We start from the raw sequence: 15,516 nt of genomic DNA, 5'->3' as shown, positions 1-15,516 counted from the left end.
AAATCCAGCTCTCTGCCACTCTCAGATAGTTTCCTTCTTTAAAAACTCTGTCCATTATTATTGCACTACATGTCTAAATAATTTAAATATACTATGATCAATCTTCTATTTATTTTGGGCCTTCTTTATCTACAAAAACACTTTCTGATTAACCTCTTCCTCACAATGCACAAATATTCAGCTTTTGAGGGATGATATTCTTGTTTACTTATCCATTATCAGTGACCTTGACTATGTTTTTCTGCTGTTACAAATAGCATATGGTGGATTTCTTCAATCCCTCCTATCACATGACCCTTTTTGAGTCTTTTTTTTTTATATAAATATCAAGCTAATGGATTAAACAGGCCAATCTGTATAGCTGTAGGTTCTAAATCATAGGGGTTTGCGATGCTAAAATCTTGGCCAAAACACTACAGCAGGTGCCTTGCTGTGATAAACTTTGTTAGAATTCTTAGTCCAGATTTTCCAGCAAGTTAGGCATTTAATTTTGCATGCAAATCAAGCAGTATTCACAGTGGCATGCTCAGTCATGGTAACTTGTCCATGCAAATGTGACAAATTTGCATACATAATTTATTTGAAAATCTTGCCCGTAAGTCCCTAGATTCTTTTATTTTAAATTTGTCCATTAACAAAGTCATGGATGAAAGTACAAAACTTAATATCTAGCACTTATAATGTGCTTTTCATTGGAAGATTTCAAAGTGCTTTACAAAGGAGGTCAGTGTCAATATCCCTGTTGTTATAGATGGGGAAACTGAGGCACAGTGGTGATGTGACTTTCCCAAGATCACCCAGCAGGCCATTGGCAGAGCTAGGAAGGAACCAAGGTCTCTTGAGTCCCTAGGCAACACTCTTGTAGCTGTTTTTTTTTTTTTTTTTAAAGCTGTCAAACTGCTGGGGGAATTGAATTCATTCCACAATGAATGTCTAGTCACCACCCCCTGGAATTTTTTAAAAGGGAGGTTTGTCACCTTAAGCATTTCATGTGCCCTCAATAATCCTGGCAGCACACAGGAGATAGTGGTTTACTTAGCTTTCCTGGCTACCTAAGAGATTACAAGTCAACACCTTCTATTGCACCTAGAAGTGAATAGGAAATCACTACCCGATGAACTGGTATAATATGCTTTCAGTGACTTATACTACCATGAAGCCATGGAGAGGTAGCAACTTAATAGTAAAGGTTGCAACTAGCTTTCTTTTAAAAACCTAAAATGACAGAGACACACAGACACTCACTCACTCACTCAATGTCATACGTTCCTCATTGGCTGTGCTGCCAAGTTAGAATTTTGAGTGTTGAGCTGGAATAATAGAATAAGGCAAGTGTAAGATAAATTAAAAAAAATAGAGATATGACTTGTTATAAAAGTTTCCTAAAATGCTACGGGCATGTCCTGTCTTTGTTCTGCACCAGCACCTTCCTACAGTATATACTTGTGTCTAAGCCTAATCATTAATTAAGTTTTTTTCTTCACCCAAATTAAAGTGGTGCTGGCTTCTGGGTGAGTACTATTTCAAAAGTAACCAAATTTTTATTATTGTTAAAAAATAGTGTTGGGGGGGGGGGAAATAGAAATAATTAATTTTATGGTAGTTCCCTAGCAAATTTTAAGGCTTGTAAAGTCTTATCAATTTAAGGAAGAAAAATAGACTCTATTGTTGGGTTTTTTATTGTCACTGATTACCATAGTAACCAAGTGTGTATCTAAGAATATTGTAGTTACTTTTAAAATAAACATTTGAATGCCAGGAAATGCATAGGTAAGGTTCCACAGACAACTTTATCTTTGCAGCAATAGGTCGGCTATCTACCACCAATTTCATTATGTCAAACACATGTGACATCTCCAGTACAAAATCACAAACCGTAAGTCTCCTGGATCTACAAAACCCACCCAAACACACAGTTCATAGGTTCAGCCACCCTCACATTGGCCTGTGCTTGATGAGAAAAACAACAGAAATCTGAAAAATTAGAAGATCTTTTTAAAATAACTACAAAGAAAAAGGGCATATTGTTAAGGGTGTTGGCTAATACATTTACTGAACTGCTGACAAATATTCTTAGGGAAAGTCTCTGACAGCTGGCGAAGAAACCAGAAGACTGAGGGGAACGCATGCAATCCTGATTTTCAAAAATCAGTAATGAGGAAAACTGCATTGCTTTGCTGATGGATTTGCAAAACTAGTGGTTGGGATGAATGCAATGGATGTATTATATGCAGATTTAACTGTATTACAATCCTAGCTGGGGAAAATTAATTCAGATTTAGCTGAGTAGCAACAGTAGTCTGGACTCAAACCCAGTTTAAGTCTTTAATAAAGGGTAATGGTAAATAGCAATGTGTGTGGTGGTTTGTTTTATTTCCCCCAAGGGGATTAAAAGGAAGGATGCTTTGGAGAGTGGGATGAAACCCAGATTTGTTAACCGTCAAGCCTGCCTGTATTTTTATTCAGGCATTTGAGGAAGGAGTTGAGTTAAAGGTAAGTGGATAGTAAGAGATCTGGATTTTAGAATTAATATTATCAGAATTCAGGGCATCTGCACCTGTTTCCCCTCTCTGTGGTCCAGCCAGGGCACCCACTTTCAGGCTTCCAGCTCCCCAGCTGTTGCCTTTCTTGGGTGGAGACCCATGTCTCACTCCCTTCTGACTGAGATTTCCAGACTGCACAGTTCTCTGCCTTCACTGTGTGCTATTCCCAGCAGAGAGAGGTTGCCCAAGCGTACCTACTTGCTTTCCCTTCAGAGACTGAGAAAGTGATTGTCAACAGTTATAAGTTAGCACACAGTTCTTTCTGTGCAAGCCTATTTTATTAAGGTAAAAACACTATAGAGAAAACATATTAAAAGTAAAATAACCTATACACATGCTACTTAACCTTACCAGAGATGACCCCAAATCTAGCAGCTCAGCAGGAGCAGTCCTTGAAACCCAAAGGGTGGGGTGTTCCTTTGTGGTCACAAGTTCATCACAACTTCAGCTCACATAAAGCATCCAGTTTTACGGAGCCTCAGCAGGTCCAGTTCTTCTGACCCTACCCTAGGGATTGAGCCCTCTGTGGACCAGAGGTTCTGTTTGTTTGCTGGAACAGGAAGAAAACATTGAGCCAATTTAAAACCAGGCTGTTTTATCCAAAAACCCTTTCTCTATCTGTCAGTCTCTGGAGAATCCATTTTGAACTAGTACCTGTATACCTCTCCAGGGGGATGGCTTTCAATGGCTGATAAGGGCTGAAGTACATTAGCATTCCTCTCCTCCTGGAGAGGATGCATTCAATGTCACAATAACACATACACAACTGCATCTTTAATACAATGTAATCCAAATTCAATAAGATTTAACTTAATTCAGTAAAGTTAATTCCATAAGGTTTGTTCCAGTTGTTGCAGGATCCAGCCAATATGTCACAATTATTAAGTGTGGATGTTTCCTTATATTATTAACTTGATTTTTTTTTAATATTCTGCATTTTAAATTATTGTGAAAGCTCCCAGGGAAATGGATATGTACTTTAAAAATAGAGTGAGATCCATATGATGTTACTTTCTATCAACAGACTATATAGTCTGAAATGCTCCCTATGAAATGCAGATCTTACTTCAGTAAACTGGGAGATGGGAGTAGGACTAAATCACTAATGAATCATTGCTCACAAATATTCAGAAAAGGGTTATGTCTTTACCCCCAACACGTAAGTCTCAAACGTGCAAGGTGTGACGTGACTAATTTGAAAGTGGCACTTATTTCCTTTGCAAGTGTTTTATCATTCAAAGGAGACTTTATGAAACCTCTGATGCTTTTTTTCAGCAGCTGAAAAATTCCTACAGTTGCTCTTAGACAAATTATTTTTATGTGTTCATGCTTTAAAAAAAATAGCCTGAGTGGACGTTAATGGCTGTGAATAGGATAGATGCTAAATAAATGCAGGAAGTGTACAGCAAGCACACAGCTAACTGAAACTGCATTAATGGGCCAAATCCTCATGTGGTGTAAATCTGCTTAGCTCATTTGGTGTTAAGAGCAAATTTACAGCAACTGAGGATCTGGCAACTAGTCTTGAAAGGTGCTTCCCTAGATAGCAAGTAAAGTTGGGTGAAATGTTACTTTGAAATAGTCTTCCATCTATACGGGCAGCCTAGGGTAAACCAAAAAGGGGAAAAAAGCTAATGAGAAGGGAATATATTAGGCAGAAGTAATGGGGAAAGGGGAGAAAGTGAAGAAGATGGTTTAGTGGAGCAAGATCTTTCAGGCAGAGTTGAAAGTCAGATGGTAAAAAGCCAATTAGTGCATTCAATGTAAGAAAGCCAGTACTGAAATAAAGGGATGATTTCAGAGACAGCTGCCATATGGGTGGTGTTGGCATTCAGCAATAAAGAATTTAAGCGGGGAAGGTGAGAGAATATTTTTAAAAAGGAATGAAATGCAGAAGACTAACCAAAAAGAATTCAGTGAACTTAAGTCTGTAACTTGAACTGAAAGGAAAAATTGCTGAAAATGTTCACTGGAGGTATAACCAACTTTATTTTCAGTTCCAGAAAAGACACAACTGGAACAAAATAACTGGCAAATGACTATGTGAAATGACAATGTGGGGTGGGGGGCAAAAGGGGGAACAACCAGATGTGGAACAGTTGGTAGCCTATAGTGCTAAGCATGTGAATGATTGTTTAAAGAGAAGTTGGTAAAGAAGGTCCCTGAACCAAGAAGTTTATAAGCTAAACACTTTTAATGACAGTAAGATTCCACCAGTTTTTCTCGGTATACATGGCTGGAATTCTTCAAGGATTTTTACTATTAAGAGAAACTATTGGTTAGAGCTAAGAACTCACACTAAAAAAGCTGCTTTCTAATTTCATCTTTTCCGGTTCGTGAAAAGTTTATGAGCAGCCTGTGAAATTCTGGAATCTATTCATTAAAATAATTTTCTAACGTTTGATGGTATCTTCCTCCCCTCTACTCCATCCCCAATAAAAATAGTTTGGAAATAGTTTGTAGTCTGAAGATTTGGGCATTTCTGTAATGTAAGTATTTATTTACTTAATTAGATATTCAGGATTTAGATTTTGATATTTGCACTGTTGGTTAGTAACATACAGTAAATTGTAGCAACGGTATTTGGTTTTGTTTTCAGATGACATACATAACCAATCAGCACAGCATACATTTCAAATATCCCAACTGAATGCACAGTTCAACATTTATTTGTATTGAATATTTGAGTCATCAGACGTAAATCTGCATTTCATGACAATTCATGCAAGTAAAATTTGATTATTCACCCTAGGAAGCCACCAATAAGGGTTGTGCACATAATCAAATTGAAATTTGGTGAAAGTCTCAGAATAACTTTTTCCCTATGAGACGTGCTGTTGTACTGCCTCAGCAATAGCTGTTGATATTGTTTCACTTGAATTAGGAATATAGTTCTAATCCCCTCAATCAGTGCAACATGTTGTTAATGGCTGGCATCCTGTCTAATTGTATTGGTGCAACAGCCTTTTGGAAAACCCATCATGGAAGATCCCATCTGAATTTACAGTAGATGCCAAAATACTATGCATCAATTTATAATTTATTATTTGTCTGCTCTGATGAAATCTTGGCCGTACAGTGGAATAATCAAAATATTCAGAGTAGGGTTGTTAGTAAGTGGTACCTGGGGCATCTGGAGCTTAGTGCATGAACTAAAAGTCAATTGCCCCTGGCTGTTAGCTAAGGCTGTAGAATAAATCAACCTCTCTCTCTCTCCCTCCCACCCTCCCCGTGCAAATCCAGAGAGAGAGAGCACGCCCCTGCCCTAATGATCTTACAATCTGAATGAAAAAGACAGAGAATCGGTGGGAGACGAAATGGGCACAGAAAGGGACAGTGAGGTGCCCAAGGCTAGCCAAGAAGTCTGTGGTAGAACTGAGAATGGAACCAGCAATCCTGGGTCCCAGTCCAGTACTCTATTTGATCATGCTGCCTCTTGAAGCTTTAATTTAATCATTGCACTAATAACTGCTGGGGTTGCAGTTCCTCCTACACCTTTGGTACTATTAAAACTAATTGCATCTTTCTTTTCTTTTCTTTCCCCGCTTTGCTCATTATTGCTGTGTCCAGATATCATTTGTGCCATAGTTCTCTCTGGCTTTTGTGGAGGATGGCTTCTCAGAATTAGCAACACTAACTCCTCTTGATTGGCAGGTAAATAGTAGAGGGGAAATGAGCTGATTAGTGTGTGTCATTCCCAATTCTTCCTGTGGCTTCTGCACAGCCACTGTGTAACTGGTTTCTTTGGTCAGACAGCAGGTTTACTCCTCTCTATTGATCAGAGAGCCAATTTTAAGTTCTCTAAGCAGCATGCCTTTTGAATTTGAAGAATGAGAAATTCTTTTGTTTTTAATAAATGGACATTTTTCTACTTTATTTAATTCCAGTAGTGCTAAGTATCCCCGAACAGTACAATAGCCACAGTAAAGCTATCTGCATTTTGTTTAGGTGAAGAGGGCAATACAGTGTATGTTTAGATCTGTTTTACTCACACTCCATGGTCCAGGAGCCTAATTAGTGAACCACATTACCGCAAAAAGCTGCAGTAGTGTGAATTTATTGTTTCTACTATAGTACTATATATTCATACTTAAACAATACAACAGGGGAAATATTTAGTGTGTGTATATATTATTCTCACAGCAAAATGACTGCCCAAGCATCATTATTTTATCAACTGTAATTGGGTAATAACATAGTAAAAGCATCCGAATTTTTTAATCACTTAGATTGGTTAATAATTAAATCACACAGTGTTTTAATATCGTGCTGCAAAGAGCCACTTGTTGCTTGTGAATCTCAGTCTGAGTCTCACTGTTCTAGATGAATAAAAAGCTTGTGAAGGTTATATAACTAAATGCCTCAAAGATTTGTCATGTCTCTCTATTTTGCTCTCTTCAAATTGCGGAGTTCAGGGAACATTGTTTCTTTAAACTTGGTCTTAACAAGTTTTTACAAAACCATAGCTCAATAGAAATGTGCTGATGCATTTTAATTCTAAACTGGCTTCTCCTTGTCAGATCTATAATCTAAGGATGGCAGGGAAGAAAACCTGAAAGTAAAACTGAATAATGTCAAAGGTGAAGTTGACTTTAACTGATTTTCATTGTCTTGTGATGAGAGAAATGAAAGAGGTAATGATGGCAGAAATAGTGCCAAAGACCCAGATCCTCAGAAGTCTACATACTTCCAGGGATTTCAGTGGAAGTTGGGAGCCTCTTAAATACTCATTAAATACTAATTTCTACCCCTGTCATAAACATACAACTAAGGGTAGCATAAAATCCCTCCTTTACCTGTAAAGGGCTAAGAAGCTCAAATAACCTGGTTGGCACCTGACCAAAAGGACCAATGAGGGGAGAAGATACTTTTAAATCTGTGGGGGAAGGTTTTTGTTTTGTCTCTCTTTGTTGTTCTCTCTGGGTCAGCGAGGAACCAGGGCAGCAAAAATATATCTCCTAAAGCCATACCTGAACTAAGTATCTAAGATTACAAATTGTAAGTAATAGGAAGGAAATGCATTAGATTATCTCGTATTTTAGCTTGTGAATTTTCCTTAGGCTAAGAGGGAGGTTTATTCCTTTTTCTGTTTGTTTGTTTGTTTGGTAACTTTAAAGTTTTGCCTAAAGGGGAGTTCTCTGTGTTTTGAATCTGATTACCCTGTAAAATTACCTTCCATCCTGATTTTACAGAGGTGTTTCTTTTACTTTTTTCTTTATTATAAAGTTCTCTTTTTAAGAATCTGATTGGGTTGTTAGTGTCCTAAAAACCCAAGGGTCTGGTCTGTGCTATTTGGTATATTATTCTCAAACCTCCCTAGAAAAGGAGGTGAAGGAGCTTGGGGGATATTTTTGGGGAAACATGAACTCCAAGTGGTCCTTTTCCTGAATCTTTGTCTAACTCACTTGGTGTTGGCAGCGATACCATCCCAGGGCAAGGAATTTGTGCCTTGGGGAAGTTTTTAACCTAAACTGGTGGAATATAATCTTAGGGGGTCTTTCATGCAGGTCCCCACCTCTGTACCCCAGAGTTCAGAATGGGGAGGAAACCCTGACAACCCCTATCAGGTGATGAAATCACAGTATAACATCAGAAACAAATAATAAATGCAAATGCAGGTATTATTTGTTTTATGATAGTGTATGGGACCCCCAGCCATAGGCCAGGACCCCATTGGGCTATGCACTGTACAAAGATATAACAAATAGTGCTGTTTATCTGGAATTACTATTAAGTTGACTATGTTAATAAAGAGGAAGGGGAACCAAGCATTCTTACGAGGGACTCACCAGGAGTTGGCTATGTTCTCTGCTCTGCAACAGACTAGGTCATCTTGGTTAAGTCACCCAAAGCTCCAGCTTCAATTTTTTCCCCTATAAACTGTGGATAATACTTAACCACACTTGTATATTCTGAGACTTAATTTATTAACATGAATTTTTTGAGACCCTCAAAATGGTCTATAAGAATTTATGATGTTGCTGGATGAGTGAGATTTATGCCTTCTCTTTAAAATAAAATACCAAGGAAATTTTATGTCTTGCAAGTATTTACAACCAATTTGTAAGACAGTTTATAAGACTAGGGGGACCATGGTGATAATTTAATCTGACCTCCTGCATAACACAGGCCATAGAATTTCCTGAAACAGTTCTAATGGTTAATTACCCTCACTGTTAAAAATGTGTGTCTTACTGATAGTCTAAGTTGTCTACCTTCAACTTTCAGCCATTGGATCTTGCTGTACCTTTGTCTGCTAGCTGAAGGGCCCTCTATTATCAAATTTCTGCTCCCCATGAAGGGTACTTATGGACTGTGATCTTTGTTAAACTAGAATGACTCAAGGAGCTGAAGCTATCAGTATGAGGCATATTTTATAATCCTTTAATCATTCATTCTTGAGGTTCTTCTCTGAACCCTATTCCATTTTAAAATATCCTTGTTGAGACACCAGAACTGGATATGGCATTCCAGCCGAGGTCACACCAGTGCCAAATACACAGGTAAAATAAACCTCTCTACTCCTACTCAAGATTTCTCTATTTAATCCCCAAGGATTGCATTAGCTGTGTTGGCCTTAGTGTCACAATGGAAGCACAGCTGATTATTCACCATGATGCCCACTTTTTTTCAGTCACTAGAGTCCTCCATCCTGTAATTATTCTTTGTTCCTAGATGTCTGGTTTTACATTTGGCCATATTAAAACACATTTTATCTGCTTGCACCAAGCTCACCAAGCAATCCAGATTGCTCTGTATTAATGACCTGTCCTCTTCATTATTTATCACTCTCCCAATCTTTGTACGATCTGCAAACTTGATCAGTGATGGTTTTATATTTTCTTCCAGGTCATTGATAAAAATATTAACTAACATAGGGTCAAGAACCAATCCCTGTGGGACCCCGCTAGAAATGCATCTGTTTGATGATTCTTTGTTTGCAGTTACCTTTAGAGATCTATCATTTAGCCAGTTTTTAATCTGTTTAATATGTGCCATGTTAATTTTTGTATCATTATAGTTTTTTAATCAAAATGTGGTGGGGTGCCAAGTCAAATGGATTATTGGGAAGTGAACTGTCACATCCTCACATTCCAAACTAGTCACATTGAAATAAGGTGCTATTAGGAATACAATCCTGTTCTGATATTCCTATCACCTCCAAAGAAAGGGAAGAGCCTGAAAGATGTAAAAGAAAACTTAGTTTAATAGCATCCTGTCTGGCACTCACTTATCAGTAGCTGGGATGTGAAATCCTCATTTTTGTATTGTTCTGTCGCTGTAGTCTCCACTTCCCTATTGTTTGTCTGTATAAATCTCTGTCTGGTTCTGTGATTGTTTCTGTCTGCTGTATAATTAATTTTGTTGGGTGTAAACCAATTAAGGTGGTGGGTTATAATTGGTTAAATAACCATGTTACAGTATGTTAGGATTGGTTAGTTAAATTTCAGTAAAATGATTGATTATGGTATAGCTAAGCAGAACTCAGGTTTTACTATGTAGTCTGCAGTTAATCAGGAAGTAAGGGGAGATGGGAACAGGGACTGGGGATGGGGGTGTGGGAATTGGGATCACGTTTTGCTGAAGCAGGGAATGGGAACAGGATGGGAACAGAAACAAGGACACAGGCAAGGCTCTGTGGTGTCAGAGCTGGGAAGAGGGTTCACTAAGGAAACTGGAATCATGCTTGCTAAAAGTTCACCCCAATAAACATCGAATTGTTTGCACCTCTGGACTTCAGGTGTTGTTGCTCTCTGTTCATGTGAGAAGGACCAGGAAAGTGAGAGGGTGAAGGAATAAGCCCCCTAACAAGTATTTACACAACTGCTTAAATATCCATCCATCCATCCATCTCTCAATGATCATGAGGATCAGTGGGACATTGTCACCCCTGAATTTGACATTCCTGCATGTACCCTAGAATTTGACAGTGCTGCAGTCAGCCATTTTGTATGTTCAATCACAGCCAGCTGTCTTTTTACGACCCCGGGAAGGCCAGGCCAGGCAACTGCATGTTTTCAGTTTTGCTATCAGGATGAGAGGTTAGGATATGCAATTAAGGTTGCATGAAAACAGAAAGAATGTTTGCACAGCCTTGGTTTTAAGTGCCTTCGACATGTAAGTTTCACTATTGTTATGACTAGAAATGCTTTGCTGATAAGTAAAATAATGAATTGTTATTGGATGTTGCTAGGGAAATTGTTAGCCTATTAGAGGATTTTATGAGTTATGCGCTTTGTTTGGAGAAAATTTATAAAAAATTTAGTTAGAACATGTGTTTTGGAGCAGTTCGAGGAAGCTTTCTTTGGGCAGGGATTTGACACCTACGTTCCCCAGCAGATAGATGGAAGGAGGGGTCCCCCAGAAGCCTGGCTGTTGACTCCTTGAAACCATCTTAACTTTGGTAAATATAAAGGTATAAGGTGCTCTAAACCTACTGTGATAGCGTGTGTGTGTGTGTGTTTAAGATCTAATAAAAAGTAATTTTAGGTAAGAGCACTTTGGTTTGTATCAATCATAGTTCCTCCGTCTGATATATCTCCCCATTGATTTATTCCTAATTTATTCCTGGAGAAAAACAGTGAAGTTACCACTGCTTTGGGTTCTGCATAAGTCGTGAAGAGCATAGCTTGACTTTGATCTCCAAAGATGCATTTCCAGAGCTGGGTAACAATATAAGCTTTCATTTGAGATGTCACTTGACCCTCTTTGCTTTCATAGTATTTATCCAATGTATTGGGAGTAGTGAGTTAGGACTGTCAGGAGTTACTGTTACAAAAGAGTGAACCTATTGCCAGTTGGCATTGAGGGATTCTTAGGGTCACACTCATTTATTTTTTTAAACTATGCAGAGCTAGTTGAGCGTGTAGTAAGGAAACAATGACCTGATCCAACATCCATCCAAGTCAATGGAAGGATGCCCATTGATTTGAACGGGCTAAAAAAATCAGGCCCTCAGAAGGCATGTGTACTAAATGTTTCAAGTGTGTCTATTTGTTACTTTTGTATCTAAAGGATTTTTTCTCCACACATGCTAATGAACGCATATGAGTAATCTCCATGATAGCTCTTCCAGCTGCACTCAGTGACAGCTACTGTAGAGACCAATTAAATCTGACCCAGGGAGAGAAGCTCAGAGAAAAGTCTGGGCTTTTGTGTTTGTGTTTGTAAGGTCACAAAGCCGCATGTGAATCTTGTCTACTATAGTTGGAAAGCTCCCAAAGTAAGAACCTGACACAAAGTTACTGAAGTCTGACCAGGCATGTCAAACAATTCCTTGTAGAGACCAGAAATATTCCCTTTTGATTATTTATGAAGAAAAGCAAAGCATCCTGAGACGAATAAGAAGGCATTGTTTCAAAGTTAAGTAGTGAAATAAGCGTTAACATTTTAAGCTCACCCACGCAATAAATAGTGAGCAGCTCTTAGTGTGGAATCTTTAACCCATGACAGGAGGTCAGCCTAAGGCTGGCATGGCAAGAAGGGAAAATGAGTTGAAGCAAATGCCCAAGATGATGTTAGTGTCCTTTAAAGCCTAAGGGGATTCTAAAAGGTAACAGCCTATTGGAAACTGTTTGAAGTCAAACTGAATTCAGCAGAACTGCTTGTCAACCCGAATGCAGGATGAGAACCTTTTCCATCTTGTACTGTCAGGGTGGCTGTTAGGGCTGCTTACCTCAGTAAAGTGAATTGTACCCCATTGCTTGGTAAGGCAGCACTGAGAGCTTCCAGATGAAGAAAAACTAAGCATTTCCGTGGTCACAGAAGAAACTGTTTATACAGGCATCACTTGTACATAATTTTACACTAGCTTCCACCCTGTGAGAGGACACAAGGTGTTGCACAAGAATGAGGCTTTTATAGAATTTTGCCTTTTCTCTGAGGTTTGCTTGCCTGCCTTCTCCATGTGGCTCTGCTATGGTCAGTGTCACAGTATGGATTTCACTGGCCTTACTGACCGATTGCTTTTGAATGGGAAGGGCGTAGGGAATTGAGATCTTTGTTCTTCTCTTCCTCCTTGGTACTCGGGCACCTTGAAGAGAAAAGGAGAACCTTAGACATAAATATAGCTGGTCACCTTCTCTAAGGTGCTCTAGTGCTTAGTGAAGACACTAAGTATGCTGATAAGAGAGGTTTTTCCATCAGTGTAGGTACGCCACCTCCCCGAGAGGCGGTAGCTTTGTCGACCGGAGGAGCCCTCCTGTTGACACAGTGGTGACAGCGCTGTCTATGCTGGGATTTCGGTATACTTGTGTCACTCAGGGGTGTGGATTTTCCAGATCCCTGAGCAGCATAGTAATATCAACACACGTTTGTACAGCAAGGCTAAGACATTATGTTGGTGGTGCTTGCAAATCATTCCGCTTTACCCCAGCAGTTCACTGCTTCACGGTGTGACCACTAAATTCACCTTGGGCATCAGCTAAATGGTTGAGTTTCTCCTTCACCTCTTTGATGATTGGTAGTGAAATTACTTATGAGAGACAGTGTAGTCTAGTGGATAGAGCACTAGATTGGGACTCAGGAAAATGAGTTGCATTCCTGACTCAGCAATTGCCCTTCTCTCTGACTCTGGGTAAGATACCTCACTTCTCTGTGCCTCTCTCTCCCCTCCCAGCCTTTGCCTCATCTATTGAGATGGTAAAATTATTGGGGTCAGGTACCGTCTCCTACCGTGTGTTTGTGCTGTGCCGAGCACTGTGGGGCTCCATTCTCAGGGCAGCATCTATAGGCTTCCACAATAAGACCAGTAAATAATCGTTGTTCAAAAGGGATAGGGAAATAAGAAAGCTGTCTCTTAATAGAAAAAGGAGATGCTGTTGCTGATATGTATTTGAGGCCTGCTATTACTGTTATATAAGGAAGGAGGTAGCGGCTACAGAGGCCAAAGATCACTCTTCATTTTGTAAGCCAGGCTTCTGAACTGGGGAGATTATGGAGCTGGTTGCTATTATGTTAGTTCAGGGCCAGTGCAAGATGTTTCGTGCCCTAGGCGAAACTTCCACCTTGCGCCCTCCCCCATCCCTGAGACCCTGCCCTGAGGCGCCCCGCCCCCATGGCAGCTTCCCATCCCCCCCACCCTCCGCCCTGTGGCACCTCCCCCGCCCCAGCTCACCCTTGCTCCGCGCACGAGCACTCCAAGCATGCCGTTGCTGCTTCACTTCTCCCACCTCCCAGGCTTGCGGTGCCTAAGCTGATTGGTGCTGCAAGCCTAGGAGGCGGGAGAAGTGAAGGAGCTCACCCCTGTCCCTCCTCCTCCCCAAGCACGCTGTGGCTGCTTCACTTCTCCCGCTTCCCAGGCTTGCGGTGCCAATCAGCTTAGGCACTGCAAGCCTGGGAGGCGGGAGAAGTGAAGCAGCCATGGTGTGCTCGGGGAGGAGGCAGGGCAGGGGTAAGCTGGGGCAGGGAGTTTTCCTGCGTGCCTGTCCCCCTTACTTGCTGCAGGCAGCCCTCCCTGCGCTCCCCTGCCCCAGCTTGTTCCGCCTAAATGCCAGTGGTGACCAGGGTGGCCGAAGATCTGGCTGCCGCAGTCACTACTGAAGAAAATGGTGCCCCCCCCCCCCCAAATCCTAGTGCCCTAAGTGACCCTCCTAGGTTGCCTAAATGGTTGCACTGGCTCTGTGTTAGTTATGTAAACAGTTTAGTTGCTAAATACCAGCGTTCCCTGCCATAATCAGAACAATAACTTATACACTTCATCTCTTGTTTCTTTTCAGTTAGGCTTCAGGGTCTGTGGTAGTTATTTTCTCGTCATCTTGAGTGGTTTTCTATTTCCCTATTAGTCATTTTCCTATTCCATGAATATTTTGTCTCTGCTCTCTATATAGTCACTCCTTTCTCTCTTGACCCAGTAGCCAGACAAAAGTTGCATAAGAGTCTTGTGACAAAGAAAATAATGAAAGAGAGTGCACACCAAAGTTTTCCCCAGTTTGATGTGGGAGTCGAGCTTTCTGTTAGTGAGATCTTTGGAATCAATTTGGGTAACCCTGAAGCATAGGGATTTAAAATGTAAATTGCTACAACAGACCCTTTCTTTAAGCGTCTGAAGGAAGAAAAAAATAAGCATAGAACTTGCCTGATTCTGATCACGCTGATGTAAATCAGGAGTAACTCCAATAATAACAATGGAGTAAAACCAGTGCAAGTGAGGCCAGAATCATGCCCCCTCAATGAAGCTACAAAGCCCTGAACCTACAAGATATCAAGCACCCTCAGTTCAGACTGGAGGATCACAGGAAGTCAATAGCACCTGGAAGAAGTCATTCATTCAGCGGCACTTTGCAGGAGCAGGTCCAAATAGCTAATGTTGAATGTGCCCACAGGTGAAATAGAGGAGGAATACGTAGTATTTATGACACTAAGTTAACATTAATTTTTTAATGAGTGAAAAATAGGCAGAGACAATCCCTTCCCATGATCTTCATCAGCTAGATGTGTAAAATAAATTTATTTTTCAATCAAAACATCCTAGAGATGAAGGGCCCAAACCAAAACCAAAACCCTAGACCTGAACACCATCAGTGCTGGTTCTGGATCTGAGCTTTGCGAATTGGGCCCATCTCTCTGAGCCAGCAAGTCAAAGTAAAAATGATATTAACTTTTTTATGCACCTTTTATAAAATAGTGAATGTTAAAATGATGTGCAATGAAGATTCTTTCCCCCCTCCAAGCAAAGTTGCCATTCAGCAGTAAAGCTCAGGTGCACAGCGTTGTCAAAGATGTCACTCTACCTTTAAAAATATCTAAATGGATTTACTCTGCAAGCAAAAAACAAGATAAAACAAATTAAATCAATTCAGCATTTGCAAAAGACCATATAAAAAAGGGCATTTTAAAGTAGACGGAGATTGACTATAACCAACACTGTCTGCTAAAGAACTTTTTAATTAGTTCTCCATTTAAAGTGCATCAAAGACCAGATACTTTGAATGTTTATTGAAAGGAGCTGTTTTTCAGTGCTAATAAATATGAA

Source organism: Chelonoidis abingdonii, chromosome 15 (genome assembly GCF_003597395.2).
Source record: "Chelonoidis abingdonii isolate Lonesome George chromosome 15, CheloAbing_2.0, whole genome shotgun sequence".
NCBI classification, from domain to species: domain Eukaryota; kingdom Metazoa; phylum Chordata; order Testudines; family Testudinidae; genus Chelonoidis; species Chelonoidis abingdonii.
The sequence above is the reverse complement of the archived record's forward strand: the minus strand, read 5'-3'. Positions refer to the sequence as shown.